Below are 14,158 nucleotides of genomic sequence, written 5' to 3' on the forward strand. Positions count from 1 at the left end.
CTAATGGAAAACAATGTGTAGTATTGTTCTGAATCTGTCCAGACCTGATGCTTTTGGGGCAGTGTAGGTTCTGGAGACCATTTTCTAATTTTGCTACAAAAATTGGTGTGTTTATCTAATATAACTCTTCTGTGGTACATTTTGATAAATAATTGCCTTAGATATTCAGGATGAAATATATTTGCATAGTTGAAAAAAATAGATTTTTTAAATCTTCTTATTTGTGATTATATTTACCTAATCATTTGTGTTTTTGAGCTTGCTTCACTCATTAGAGTGGTTAGCAGATTATGACATCATATTACATATTATGTATATCTTTTAAGGATCAGCTTTTGTTTGCATATATTACTTTTAAATTTTTCTATAATGTATATTAGTAGTTTCTCTTTTTATAGTTTTTTATTTTCTTTGCTTAATTTATTATGTATGTATGTTTTATTTTCTTCAGTTGGATAGTTTCTTATATTGTTTTTACTCTTTATTTTTTACTTATGAAAATACTTTTGGTTATGGCTTTCCCAATGTTCTTTGTACTATTTTTTCTTTCTTGGGCTCCTTCAAATTCAGTCTTTAGGTTAGTGGCTTCCCCTTCCTTCTTTATTGAGTGCTTCATATATTTTTTTTCTGTTTATTCTTATTACCTTCTCTTCTATGGATATAATGTTTCTAATTATAATTTTTGTTATGCAAGTGAGGATTTCCTTGAGTTTTATTTGTTTTGTTTACTAGTTCACTTAATTGTAAACATTTGATTATTTTCACTTCTTCCTTGGCAACAGCTTTCTAGTAAATGCTCTTCATCTGATGATAAGATTTGATGCATGTTCACATTCATGTAGTTTTTCTCATAATACTTTTGTCAATTATATCCATATTACTTTAACTCATAACTAAATAAGAACATTTTTCACAAACTAGTAATCTTCAAGAGGTTTCTGTGTTGTACCTGTGTGTCATACTGTGGAGGACACGGGTAGCTTTCACAGGTAGACTTACATTTTCTGTGTGATTCTTTGGGAAGATCCCCAATTTTGCTTTTCTGAAGTAAATTTGATGCAAAATACTTTTAGCATTGGCCCTGCTCATTCTGGTTTCTGCATTCATTGTTGCAAATGACAGACATGTTTTGCACTACCAAGTGAGACCTTCACCTTCAGAAAGTATTTATTCTTGGTATTTGTAGGATATGATGCAACTGAGCTCTCCCTACCCTTCTCCCTGCTTCTTTATTTCACTTCTTTCCTCAAGACTTTGTACCAGATCTCATTGTTTTTGGCAACCATTATGCTTATTTTGGAATCTGAAGGTTTTATATATCTTCTTGTTGCTTTTTTAAATTGATTTATCAAGGTTTCTTTGGTTGTTGCTTTCCTTGTTCTTTTTGTTGCTTTTTTATAATTTCTAAGAGAATAAGGAGAAAGATGCTGAACTAAGTGACCATGTTTCTACCAGAAATTTTTGAAATAATTGGAACACATATAAATACTTAAAAAAAGTAAACAGACATATAACCTTTTCCATCTGGTGTGCACTTAAAAATTGAAAAGAACATTCTTCAGGGCAGAAAAATGTATTATTCTGGATTGTTTAATTTTATAATTATACAGTTATATAATTTTATAATTATTATATAGTAATAAAAATCATTTAAAATAATTGAAACCTGGTTTTAAAAATAAAGAACCACAAGTGAATGATTACATCAGAGGCAATACATGTTACTCTGTGTTCATGCATCACAATTCTAAAATACTGAAGTAAAATGTATGATTTAAAATTAAGGAATAAATTATACTATAAATCAGTATGAGGTGCAATTAAAGACCCATATGATCATTTTTCAGAAATCATGTATTGGTCTGATTTCAAAGTAAAATAAATGAGAAAAAAATGTTTTGTTTGTGAATTTGGTTTTTTTTATGAATTATATTAAGTCCATCCTTGCTAAGCATTAGAGACACTCCTCTTTTGCAAATTTCATTCCACATTTCATTTCCTACCTCAATTCTGTGAGCTAATGACCCTTCCTCCTGCATGCACAAGCAGAGTTGCAATCGTAAGTGGAAATATTTACTTTTACTTACTCACTCACTTACCTATGTATTTAAATCTTTTGGCATGTGTGGGAGAAGATCCCTGGGCATTTCTGCTCAATTTGTGGGTTCTATGACACAGTCCATGGTCCCTTGCAATGACACGACAGAATGAATCTTTGGGTAGATACAACGAGCAACATCAACTACAGTGTAAAAACAGTATGTGGCCACATAGGCCAAATCGAGTTCTACTGTGTGCAGATTTGAGATTTTCTTTAAAAAAATTTTTTTAACGTTTATTTCCTTTTGACAGAGAAACAGACAGAGGCATGAGTGGGAGAGGGGCACAGAGAGAGGGAGACACAGAATCTAAAGCAGGCTCCAGTATCTGAGCTGTTAGCACAGAGCCCTACGCAGGGTTTGAACTCACCGGGAGGTCATGACCTGAGCCAAAATCGGACATTTAACCGACTGAGCCACCCAGGGGCCCCGATCTTTTTTTTTAATTTGACTAAGACAAACATCTCATTCCTTTTTTGTTTGTTTTTAGCAATTACAACTAAATTAAAGAGCTTAATGCAGGATAGGAAAGCTGCTGAAAAATGGATTTGGATTGAACTTTGGTGTAAGTGTGCACCAAAGGGATTATGGAAAAAATAAATCTATGATTTGTAATCACAAAACTTAGTTTAATACGTTTAAAGTGTTGTAAAAATATTGTGACTACTGGGCGCGTGGGTGGCTCAGTCTGTTAAGTGTCTGACTTTGGCTCAGGTCATTATCTCACAGTTTTAAAGTTTGAGCCCTGCTTTGGTCTCTGTGCTGATAGCTCAGGGCCTGGAGCCTGCTTCCGATTCTGTTTCCCTCTCTCTCTGCCCCTCCCCGGCTCAAGTTCTGTCTCTCTCTCAAAAATAAATAAACATAAAAAAAAAAGAACAAAAAAAAAAATATTGTGACTACTATGAAAGATAAGTTTGCTGAGCAGTGGTCAATTATGAAATCAGAGGTAGCCTCAAGGGTTCATAGAAACAGCTGGAGCAAACAGTATCTTCATATTTTTCCACTGAAGAAAGCAGCGGCTGGCCATCAAAGTGTGATAATATTTGCTATGGGAAGGATAGCATTCCATGATAATAACAGTGATAATAGTATGATAATAGTAACAGACAAATCTAAAACCATTGACTTCAAAGATAAATTAATAAAGTGGTACAGATCATAGTCTTAGTAGAGTGAAAAACACTGGGCCTTGGTTAGCAAAGTCAGGTAGTTGTGCTCTCTGATGCTGATTTGCTCTTGTGCATCTAAAGGATGTCTTCCTTTAGAGCATAAAATTAACAACAGACCAGGTATAAAAGAGACAAACAAAAGGTGGTTTGCCTTTTAGAAGTCTTGGGAAATTTAAGATTCACTCTTATTCAAGGTGAGTTTCTTGAAACACGACACTTGCTATTGCACTCTTCAGGGCTTGAGAGAACTTTTATTGTGAGAACCTTAGGAAAACAGATAAAAGACTTTTCTGAATCTCTTCCAGGAGAATCAACCTTTGTTTAAAAGATAGTGGGCTCAGAGTTCCCTAGATATGGAGAGTTTAAAAAAAAAATCAAAACCAATCAAATTGTTAAGGGAATTTGTCCTCCCAGATATATGTTTCTTTTTGTGTGTGTTGAGGTGGTCGAGACAACCAGTTTGGGATGTAAGAAACAAGTTCTGACCTCGTAGCAAAGTTGACAAATACAGTAAAGGAAAAGGGCACAGTCAAATATTTGAGCTATGAACATTTGTCACATGTAATTTACAGTGCTAGTACTGGGACTTTAAAAATTTATAATATGTCTCTGACCTTATGCTATTTATCTAGTAAGAGACACAGGATTTATACACAAAAAAGCAAATAAAAACCCAGAAGAAACTAAGCCATCTGCCAAGCTATCAGTTCCTGAGTTCATGACTGATTTTTTGTTGCTGTGAGGTATGGGCATTTTATTGTTCTAGACTGTTCAATAAAAGGAAGTGACAACAACAGCAGCAAAGTCAAAATGATTCTTAGCAGCAGTAGAATGTTTTCGTGTATGTGTGTGTTACAGAGTTTGATTTTATTGGAGCACAAACCAACATGTATTAAGAGAAATTTTAAAGGGTCAGGCTTAGAGATGGTGTTGCATGGTATATATCCAACAGAATTCATTCAGTACTCTAGCAACAGGTAATTAGTGAGTGCAGTTGTGTGGTGGGAGAACTTTGATTTAGAAGGACCAATATTATCTAAGAGAATGCTGTCAAAACCTATTCCTTATCCCCCTCTGGAAAGAGATCTTCATTATCTCTACTGCCCCAGGATGTAAGCACAGCAGCTCCAGCAAAAGAAATCCCTCTCTTTCAAGATTATTTGTTTATACAAACATTTTGAAAAAATAGTCTGGAGTATGTTAGGCGTTAATGCTGAGATGTACAGAAAAACGGGAGGCAAACAGAATGGTATTTCAAACAAAATTCTTCTCTAATCTCTCCTACTCCCACTGATCTTGTTAGATGTTTCTCTATAGACTGCTCCCTTCAATAAGGAGTAGATTTCCCAAATCTCCAGAAGATTGACAGATAAAATAACAGATGAACATTTAAACTTGAATGTCAGTAGAACAACATCTGGGTTTTTTTTGTTTTTGTTTTTGTTTTTGTTTTTAAGAATAAGTATGTTTCATGCCTTGTTACCAACCTGTCCTTTCTCTTGGTTCTGTAAAGAATTTTCTGTGACCTTGTCATCCATATGTAACGAACACTTATTTTTAAGAGAACATTTGAGTAATTTTAATTGCTTTCTGACCATCTAAGATTAGTTCTTATCTTCATTAGAAACTCTCATAGTCATAGGGGCACCTGGGTGGCTCAGTAAGTTAAGCAGCTGACTTCAGCTCAGGTCATATTTCGTGGTTCATGAGTTTGAGCACTGCATCAGGCCTGGAGCCTGCTAAGGATTCTGTGTCTCCCTCTCTCTGCCCGTCACCTGCTTGTGTTCCATCTCTCTCTCTCTCTATCAAAATAAATAAACATTAAAAAAAAAGAAACTCTCATAGTCATAGACTCAGACTTTCCACACTTTATTTTCAACTGCAATGTTCCATCAACCCATGCAAAATAGTCTTCCTAAGGAGGCCAGATACTAATGCAGAACCTCAAACTAAATAATACATTAATTTGCCTTTGTCTTTCTTCTAGCTTTATTAAAATCAAATTAGATTACTGAAATTGCTTCCTGCCTTTACTATTGTACTTGGTAGCTTGTGACTCAGACAAAATGCCTAGGAATCACATGTGGCAGTACATATTGCTAGTGTCTGAAAGCAACAGTTTCTCTGTGCATGAAAACAAAATCTTACCTCCATAAACAGCACACTTAGCAATGAAGAGAACCTTACTCAAAAACAAATTTGAATGCATGTAGAGAATACGCCAAACTGTCCGTACAACCATAGCAAATCTATAAGACTATTAACAAATACATTTTGAACATTAACACTACAAATAATCTATTTCTGGGAAAAGAACCATGGCTAAGTATAACCCATTATTTTTTTTTAATCTTATACGTACAGTATATGTAACAGTTATTATAAAAACTTCATTTTGATATATGATATACCAAGACACTTACTATTTGAAAACTTTTTTGCTACTATTATTTTTAATGGGGAAATCCCTGGTAATATTTTAACATTTTCTCTTCAGACTCTAAGAGAAATTTAAAAGTAAAAACTAATCAGCCGTAATTCCATCCTACTAATTCAAAGATAATTTACAACTTCTAGCATTCTGGTGGGTGCTGATAACTTTTTAATGGGATTAGCAATGGTGTATTGGATCTGGCTCAAATTAATTCATGAGAGCCACTCTGAAACTTATGGCAGCTTTCTTTCCTTTTCTGTCTTCTCCTCTTTCCTTTCTTCCTTTCTACCTTCCATCCTTCCTATCTTTCTTTGTAAAGAAATTCTGCAGTATTGAGCTATTCTACTTCAAATTTTCTAATTTATTCGACCATTGTTTTCTTATTGATAATCTTGTAATGAATGCTTAGTCTAGTAATGTTGACTTTTAGCACAGCCATAGCACTGTTGTTCAATAAACATAATACTGTCTGGGCCTCTCTTCTCAGGGAAAAAAATGGAGCAGGGTGGTTAACCTATCTTGTATAGATTATCTTAACCCTTTAGGAATCTAATGTCATCTAATTTGATAATAAAATAATACATACTCCACTATGCCTTAAAAATGTGACGAAGTTAGTTTTTCTTCTTTCTTTATGTAGACATGATGGGCATGCACTGATAAAATATAATAATAAAATATTATGGCATAACGCTACTTGAATGCACTTGAAACTGTCCATTTATAACTGTGTCTTTGCAATTTGTAGTGAGCTGGTCTACAGTGGGAGTTGATAAGAGCACAGATAGTCTCTGTTGCAACTATTCAACCCTGCCGTACTGCCAAAACAGCCATAGACAATATTTAAACAAATAAACATATTGTGTTCCAATAATACTTTATTTATGAACACTCACAATTGAATTTCATATGATTTTCACATCTCACAAAATCTTATTCTTTTAATTTTTTAATATTTTAAAAATGTAAAAATCATCCTTAGTTTGCAGGCTAGACCAAAAATAGTCTGGTGACCAGATTTGGTCTATTGACTCTTTTGTTGGTGCATCTGTTTTTATATTTCTGGGAATTGATTAGTGCTTCACTATTTTTCATATTTAATGAATGGGTAGCTCAATTTTAACTACTAACCACTTCACTTCTGTTATGGAATAAATGTTGTGTTCCCCCAAATTCGTATGTTGAAGCCCTAACTCCTACTGTGGCTATATTTGGAGATAAAGCCTATGAACTAATTCTGGTTAAATGAAGTCAGAGAGATGGAGGTCTGATGATAGGATTAATATCCTTATAAGTAGAGACACCAGAGAACTCTTTCTCTTGCCACTTAATCATGGAACTGTAGCTTCCAGAACTATGAGAAAATAAATGTCTGGTTTTTAACCCTGCAGTATTTTGTTATGGTAATCCAAGCAGACTAATGCAATTTTCATTGGAAACTTAAGGAACTGAGCAATTCCACCACCAAGGTGCTAACTGTGGTGAGATGAAGAATTGCTCCAGGCCTTTCACAATGCATTAAAGAGACAGCTTCACCATGTGGCACTAGATCATTCTTCCTGCACCCATGCATACTTTTCAAAAGTTCTCAGAGTAATACTGTTTTGGAAGTGTGAAAAGACAGCTAGGAACACTGTTTCATGATTATGAACCTTTATATTCAACCATCTTGTAAATCCATGTAGATTCCCAAAATTTCAATCTTACACTTGAAAATATCAAATCTGTTACAAAATGTTCTACACTCAAGGTAATTAAGTAGATCTCTCCTTTTTTTTTTACTTTTTAAAAATGTTTATTTATTAAAAGAAAGAGAAAGACAGAGCATGAGTGGGGGAGGAGCAAAGAGAGAGGGAGACACAGAATTTGAAGCAGGCTACAGGTGCTGAGCTGTCAGCACAGTGCCTGATGTGGGGCTGAAACTCACGAACTGTGAGATCATGACCTGAGCCAAAGTTGGATGCTCAACTGACTAAGCCACCCAGGCCCCCCAGATCTCTACTTTCTTAGGTAGGTTGTAAAGATGACAATTCTAGACTCTCCCAATTAATCTTTGTCATGTAACTTAGACAATAGGTCCAGCCATGTGAACTACTTTGGCCAATGGAATTCTAGCAAACTTGAAAACACTTGAAGTATTTGACTTTTTCTCTCTTCTGTGATTTTTACCTCCATAAAAAAGATATTCTTGCCTTATCTCCAGATAAGGTTCCAGAGGAAGGATAAGATGTGAAGAGCAAAGTTGTTCAAGTCTGTCAAGGTGATTCATGATGTCAGCCAAATGCAATTGAGATCAGACTACTCCCACCCTCATCACTCATGAGATATAATAATGAAAATGATTTATTAAGTCATTGAACTTAGTGTTGCTTTTTATATTTTATCCTCAATAACAATACTTAGCTGATAAAACATGATAAAACCAACTACTAGTACATTTTGGGTATTTTCTGTGTGCTGGGGAGTATGTCTTACTCAATCTTTACACAACTTGATGAGTTAAGTGCTATATCTTTACTTTAAAGATGAGAAACATGCTATAGGATATCCAGAAAAACTATTGCAGATCTAGGATTTGAACACACATTGACTACTACACCCTGGACTCATATAGACTATGCTTTTCTGTCCTTAGAGACCAGCTGAAGCATACATCTTTGCCTTCAAAACTAATATCCAGAATCTTGAGGATCTTATCAATATCTTTGAAGGTGTCTTTTATAGAATGACTACATTTTTGTAAAGTTTTTATTTAAATTCTAGTTAGTTGACATACAATGTAATATTCATTTTAGGAGTAGAATTTAGCGATTCATCACTACATATAACATCCAGTGCTTATCACAGGTGCCCTTCTGTGAGTGAGAAAGAAAGACCAAAAACAAGAAATACTAGAAGGGAGCAGAGAAAGTCTTCAAAAACAATGACTTTAGAGATAATACAATGGCACGAAACTCTTATCTATCAATAATCACTCTGAATGTAAATGAACTAAATACTCTAATCAAAGGACATAAGGTATCAGAGTGGAAAAAAAAACAAGACCCATCTAAATGCTGCCTACAAGAGACTCATTGTAGACCTAAAGACAACTGAAGATTGAAAGTGCGAGGATGGAGGGGCGCCTGGGTGGCGCAGTCGGTTAAGCGTCCGACTTCAGCCAGGTCACGATCTCGCGGTCCGTGAGTTCGAGCCCCGCGTCGGGCTCTGGGCTGATGGCTCAGAGCCTGGAGCCTGTTTCCGATTCTGTGTCTCCCTCTCTCTCTGCCCCTCCCCCGTTCATGCTCTGTCTCTCTCTGTCCCAAAAATAAATAAAAAAAAAAAAAAAAAAAACGTTGAAAGTGCGAGGATGGAGACCCATTTATCATGCTAATGAACATCAAAAGAAAGCTAGAGTAGCCATAAAATGTATCAGACAAACTAGATTGTAAACCAAAGATGGTACCAAGAAATGCAGAAGGACACTATATTATAATAAAAAGGTCTACCCAACAAGATAATCTAACAATTGTAAATATGTATGCCTCCAACGTTGGAGAATCCAAATATATAAATCAATTAATAAGAAGCATAAAGAAACTCATTGATAACAATACAATAATACTAGGGGAATTTAACATCCCACTTACAACAATGAACAGATCATCTAAGCATAAAATCAGCAAGGAAATAATGGCGTTGAGTGACACACCTGACAAGATGGACTTAACAGATATATTCAGAACATTTCATCCTAAAACAACAGAATACACATTATTTTTGAGTGCACATGGAACATGCTTCAGATTAGATCACATACTGGTTCACAAATCAGGCCTCAATAAGTACAAAAAGATTGAGATAATATCATGCGTCTTTTCTGATCACAACGCTATGAAACTTGAAGTCAACCACAAGAAAAATTTGGAAAGACCACAAATACATACAGGTTAAAGAACATGCTACTAAAGAATGAATGGGTTAACCAAGAAATTAAAGAATAAATAAAAAAATAGATGGAAGCAAGTGAAAATGAAATCAATACAGTCCAAAACCTTTGGGATGCAGAAAAATAGTCATAAGAGGAAAGTACATAGCAATATAGGTCTACATCAAGAAGCAAGAAAAGTCTTATATACACAGCCTAACCTGAAGGAACTAGGAAAGAAATAGCAATTAAAACCTAAATCCAGGAGAACATAAATAATAATGAACAGAGCATAAGTAAAAAATATAGAAGCAAAGAAAGCACTAGAACAGATCAATGACTATAAGTTGGTTCTTTGAAAGAATTAATAAAATTGATAAACTCCTAACCAGGCTTATCAAAAAGAAAAGAGAAAGAACCAAAATAAATAAAATCACGAATGAAAGAGATTACAACCAACACTGCAGAATACAAATAATTATGAGAAAATTATGAAAAATTATATGCCAAAAAATTAGACAATTTGGAAGAAATGGATAAATTTCTAGAAACATATAAAGTACCAAAACTGGGGGCGCCTGGGTGGCGCAGTCGGTTAAGCGTCCGGCTTCAGCCAGGTCACGATCTCGCGGACCGTGAGTTCGAGCCCCGCATCAGGCTCTGGGCTGATGGCTCGGAGCCTGGAGCCTGTTTCCGATTCTGTGTCTCCCTCTCTCTCTGCCCCTCCCCCGTTCATGCTCTGTCTCTCTCTCTGTCCCAAAAAAAAAAAAAAAAAAAAAAAAAAAAAAACCGTTGAAAAAAAATAAAGTACCAAAACTGAAATAGAATGACTGCATTTTTTGATGGAGATTTTTCTTTCAAAATAAACACAGTCGTGGAGCTCCTAAGTTGCTCGTTTGGTTAAGCCTCTGACTCTTGATTTAGTCTTGGGTCATGATATCATGGGTTTGTGAGTTTGAGCCCCACATCAGGCTCTGTGCTGTTAGTGTGTAGCCTGCTTGAGATTCTCTCTCTCTCAGTCTCTCTCTCTCCCTCTCTCTCTCTCTCTCTCTCCCTCACTCTCTGCCCTTCTCTCACTCCCTCTCCCTTAAATAAATAAATAAATAAATAAATAAATAAATAAATAGAGTCATGGCACCTGGTGGCTCAGTTGGTTAAACATCAGACGTTTGATATCGGCTTAGGTCATGATCTAATGGTTCTTGAGACCAAGCCCCACATCAGGCTCTGTGCTGACACTGCAAAGTCTGCTTGGCATTCTCTCCCTCTCTCTCTCTCTCTCTCACTCTCAAAAATAACTAAATAAACAATTATAGATAGATAGATAGATAGATAGATAGATAAATTCTATTTTAATTGATGGTTACACATAAATTGTGTATTTTCACACCAGACAACTCTTGTTTTCCCCCATACATACTCTGGATAGTGGTCTCAGGAGCATCACTATCAACATCACCGGGGAACTTGTTAAAAATCAAAATCTCATGCTGTATCAGACCTATTAAATCAGAAATTCTGGGGTGGAACAAGGAAATGTGGTTTAGCAAGCCCTCCTGGTGATTCTAATGTACAATGAAGTTTGGGAACCAATGCTTTAGAATCACATTTTGTTCTAGAAGTTGTCATGGCTACCATCTGTGTATAAGTGTAACTTGACAATACCTTAGATCCACTGTACCTCATACTTTTAACTTTCTGCTTAGGGTTTAAGTGCCTCCATGTAGGATGCTTACTCTTCCATACACAAAAATGGAAATGCCAAGAAGTTATTAACACAGAGGACAGCCCTTGAACAATCAGACCAATAACAAGTAAATAAGTATTTTCCTCTTTAGTGCTTTAATGGTAGAACTCATAGGTGTATTTTGCAGGATTCTTCAGAAGGTCACAGCTGAATGAGCCCCCTGTTGCCAACAGGGAAGATCAGTTCAATAATGCACCCTAAGATTAGTTTTTTTTTTCTTTTTTCTTTTACTTCTTTCTAGATACCCATATCTCTTCTCCAAATTACTTCCCAAAATAAACTACCTTAATAAAAACTGTTGTCTGGGGCTCTGCTTCCAACGAATAACAAAAGATAGGATATTTAGAATCAGATGTGGCCCTGGAAAATCCCATGCTGAGTATGGTATGATAGAAATGTGTCGTTCACTCATCTGTCACATGGTGATGGTAAAGATTATATTACTAGTGGTAATCAGGGAGATGATAACCTCTGGAATGTAGTTGTGTCACAATTAGCAGTATTCAACCTGAAAGTGATTTGGTTTTAGAGCCAGGTGTTTGTTGAAGTATGGGCTTATGTGATAGCAGGGGCATTGAAAGAAATGGGGGCAATGGTAATTATAAGATTGTGCATTTAGATTATTTTTTTTAGATGAAAGCCTTTAAAAAGCAAAGGACATATTTAGATTATGGCACTTAAAATTCAAGGCATACTGTAAAAGTGAAAGGCTTCCACAGCAGTATTAAAGACATTATGTCCTACAGGGTTAACTAAGCTGAAAATTGGGCCTGGGAATTAATTGTAAGGGTAGTGGAGTTTCAGAGGACACTGAATGCATAGCATTTACAGGTCTCTTCCTGTAAATTTAATTCAGCTTCCTGATAGGAAAAGATTAAAACTCTGAGATTCATCGGAATAAGGATATTTGAATAATGACCTAAGATTCATGAACCCATAATTTGCCTCTTGAATCTCTGTGTTGATAGAAGTAACCCCCAACCCATTAAAAAAGGAGAAGGCTCTTTCTTCACACACTCCTCCCTTATTGAGAAATCCTGTAAAGGGCTCAGAAACAGATACTTGCCCTCCTCAAGATTCTCCTCTATTCTGTTCATTGCCTCTAAGCCAATACCTGATGTCAGGTCACAGCACAGCCTGAGGGACAATGTAATTCCATTCCTGGGAGGAAATAGTAGATATGCCAGGGAATTATAAGACTTACTCAGTATGTTCCTGGCAAACTGTGAGTGAACATATATGGAATTTGATCTTGGGGGTATCAGTGAAGAGAATGGAGAATGTAAATCTGCATAGGAGAGAAATTATTCATTCTTTAGTGATTCAGAAATTTATATCCTGTCATGAACCAGATGCTGGATCTGATATGTTGAGATGTCCAGTTAAAGCCTGCAGTTGGATGATGACTTGTGGTAAGATAGAGGTGCTAGATTGTCCAAGCAATGAATTGTAGAAGTGTCAGAAGACTAAAAGAGGTTTGTTACTTGGCTCATATTACCAGTAAACATTTAGAACTGAGGAGTAGAAGGCTGATGACCTTTGATGTAGTAGAAAATTAAAATTCTTCACCCAGTTTTTGGATATAAGTCAGTTCTTAGGGTTACAATCCAGTGATTATAAGAAAATGAGTCCTCTTGAAGAAGAATTGTACAGTGTTACCAGAAGTATATCAATAATTTTTTCCCAATATGTTGTAAAGCCACCTGTGGCCAATTACAGGCAAATTGTACTTTGAGGAAAGGGACATATTAAGATATTTCTAGGGTACGCACTTTATCGAAGGACCTATAAGCCTACCAGTTTTCTTCTTAGAGTGGGGTAGAAAAGAATCTAAATGTTAGAATTTTGTCCCAATCCATCATACAGCCAAACCATAGTATTCACTGTCTCACTATATAAACATTTCTGCAACCCCCCAGTCCATAATTGGTAGGCATGGTAAAAAGAATTGAGATAACACAGAAGTGAGAAACATTGTGCTAAGAGACTGAGAGGAACTCTTGAAACTGCCCACTTCTCCAGCCAAGAAAATAAATTGGAAGTATTATATAATCTTGGGAGGAATACACCACTTAAAGGCATTTAAAACTTGTCTTCTAAGACTTAAAAAAGGTAGGGATGGTTGTCTCTGTCTTAACCCCATTCAGTTACTCTCTGGTCCCTGAAAAAAACTGTGGAGCATGGTGGATGGTAATGGACTATCATAAATACTAATAAGATTAGTTCTCACTGTAACAGCTGTTATGCCAGATGATGCATATTTACAACAGCAGATCAGCACTGCCTCTGGCATTTGCCATGGTGCTATTGATCTGGTGAATGCATTCCTTACCATTTCTATTAGTAGAAAGCCTCAAAAGTCATTGCTCACTGGGGAGGAAGGTCAGTAGAAAAAATTGACCCTCTTTTTCAAGGTTATATTACTTTTATTCTTTGTCACATCACAGCCTGCAGGGATTTGATATTCTTGACATTCCAGAAAACATCATGTTGGTCGATTATATTAATGACACCATGCTAATTAGACAATTTTTAATGGAAATAGCAAGTGTTATGGATATTGCGTAAAATATATATGTGCCACAGGATGAGAGATAAACGTACAAAGATTTAAAGGCCTGCCATATTGCTAAAATTTTAAGTTTTTACAAGTTCAGTCATATGAGGTTTCCTGAAACTTCCTTTTTAATGTAAAGACAGGATATTACAGTTTATATCCTATGCAATTAAGAAAAAGTCACTGCATTTGGTGAGCCATTTTAGATTCTGAAGGCAAAATATATATGTTAAGGAAAAACTGCT

This window comes from Lynx canadensis, chromosome C2 (assembly GCF_007474595.2).
Source record: "Lynx canadensis isolate LIC74 chromosome C2, mLynCan4.pri.v2, whole genome shotgun sequence".
Taxonomy (NCBI): Eukaryota; Metazoa; Chordata; class Mammalia; order Carnivora; family Felidae; genus Lynx; species Lynx canadensis.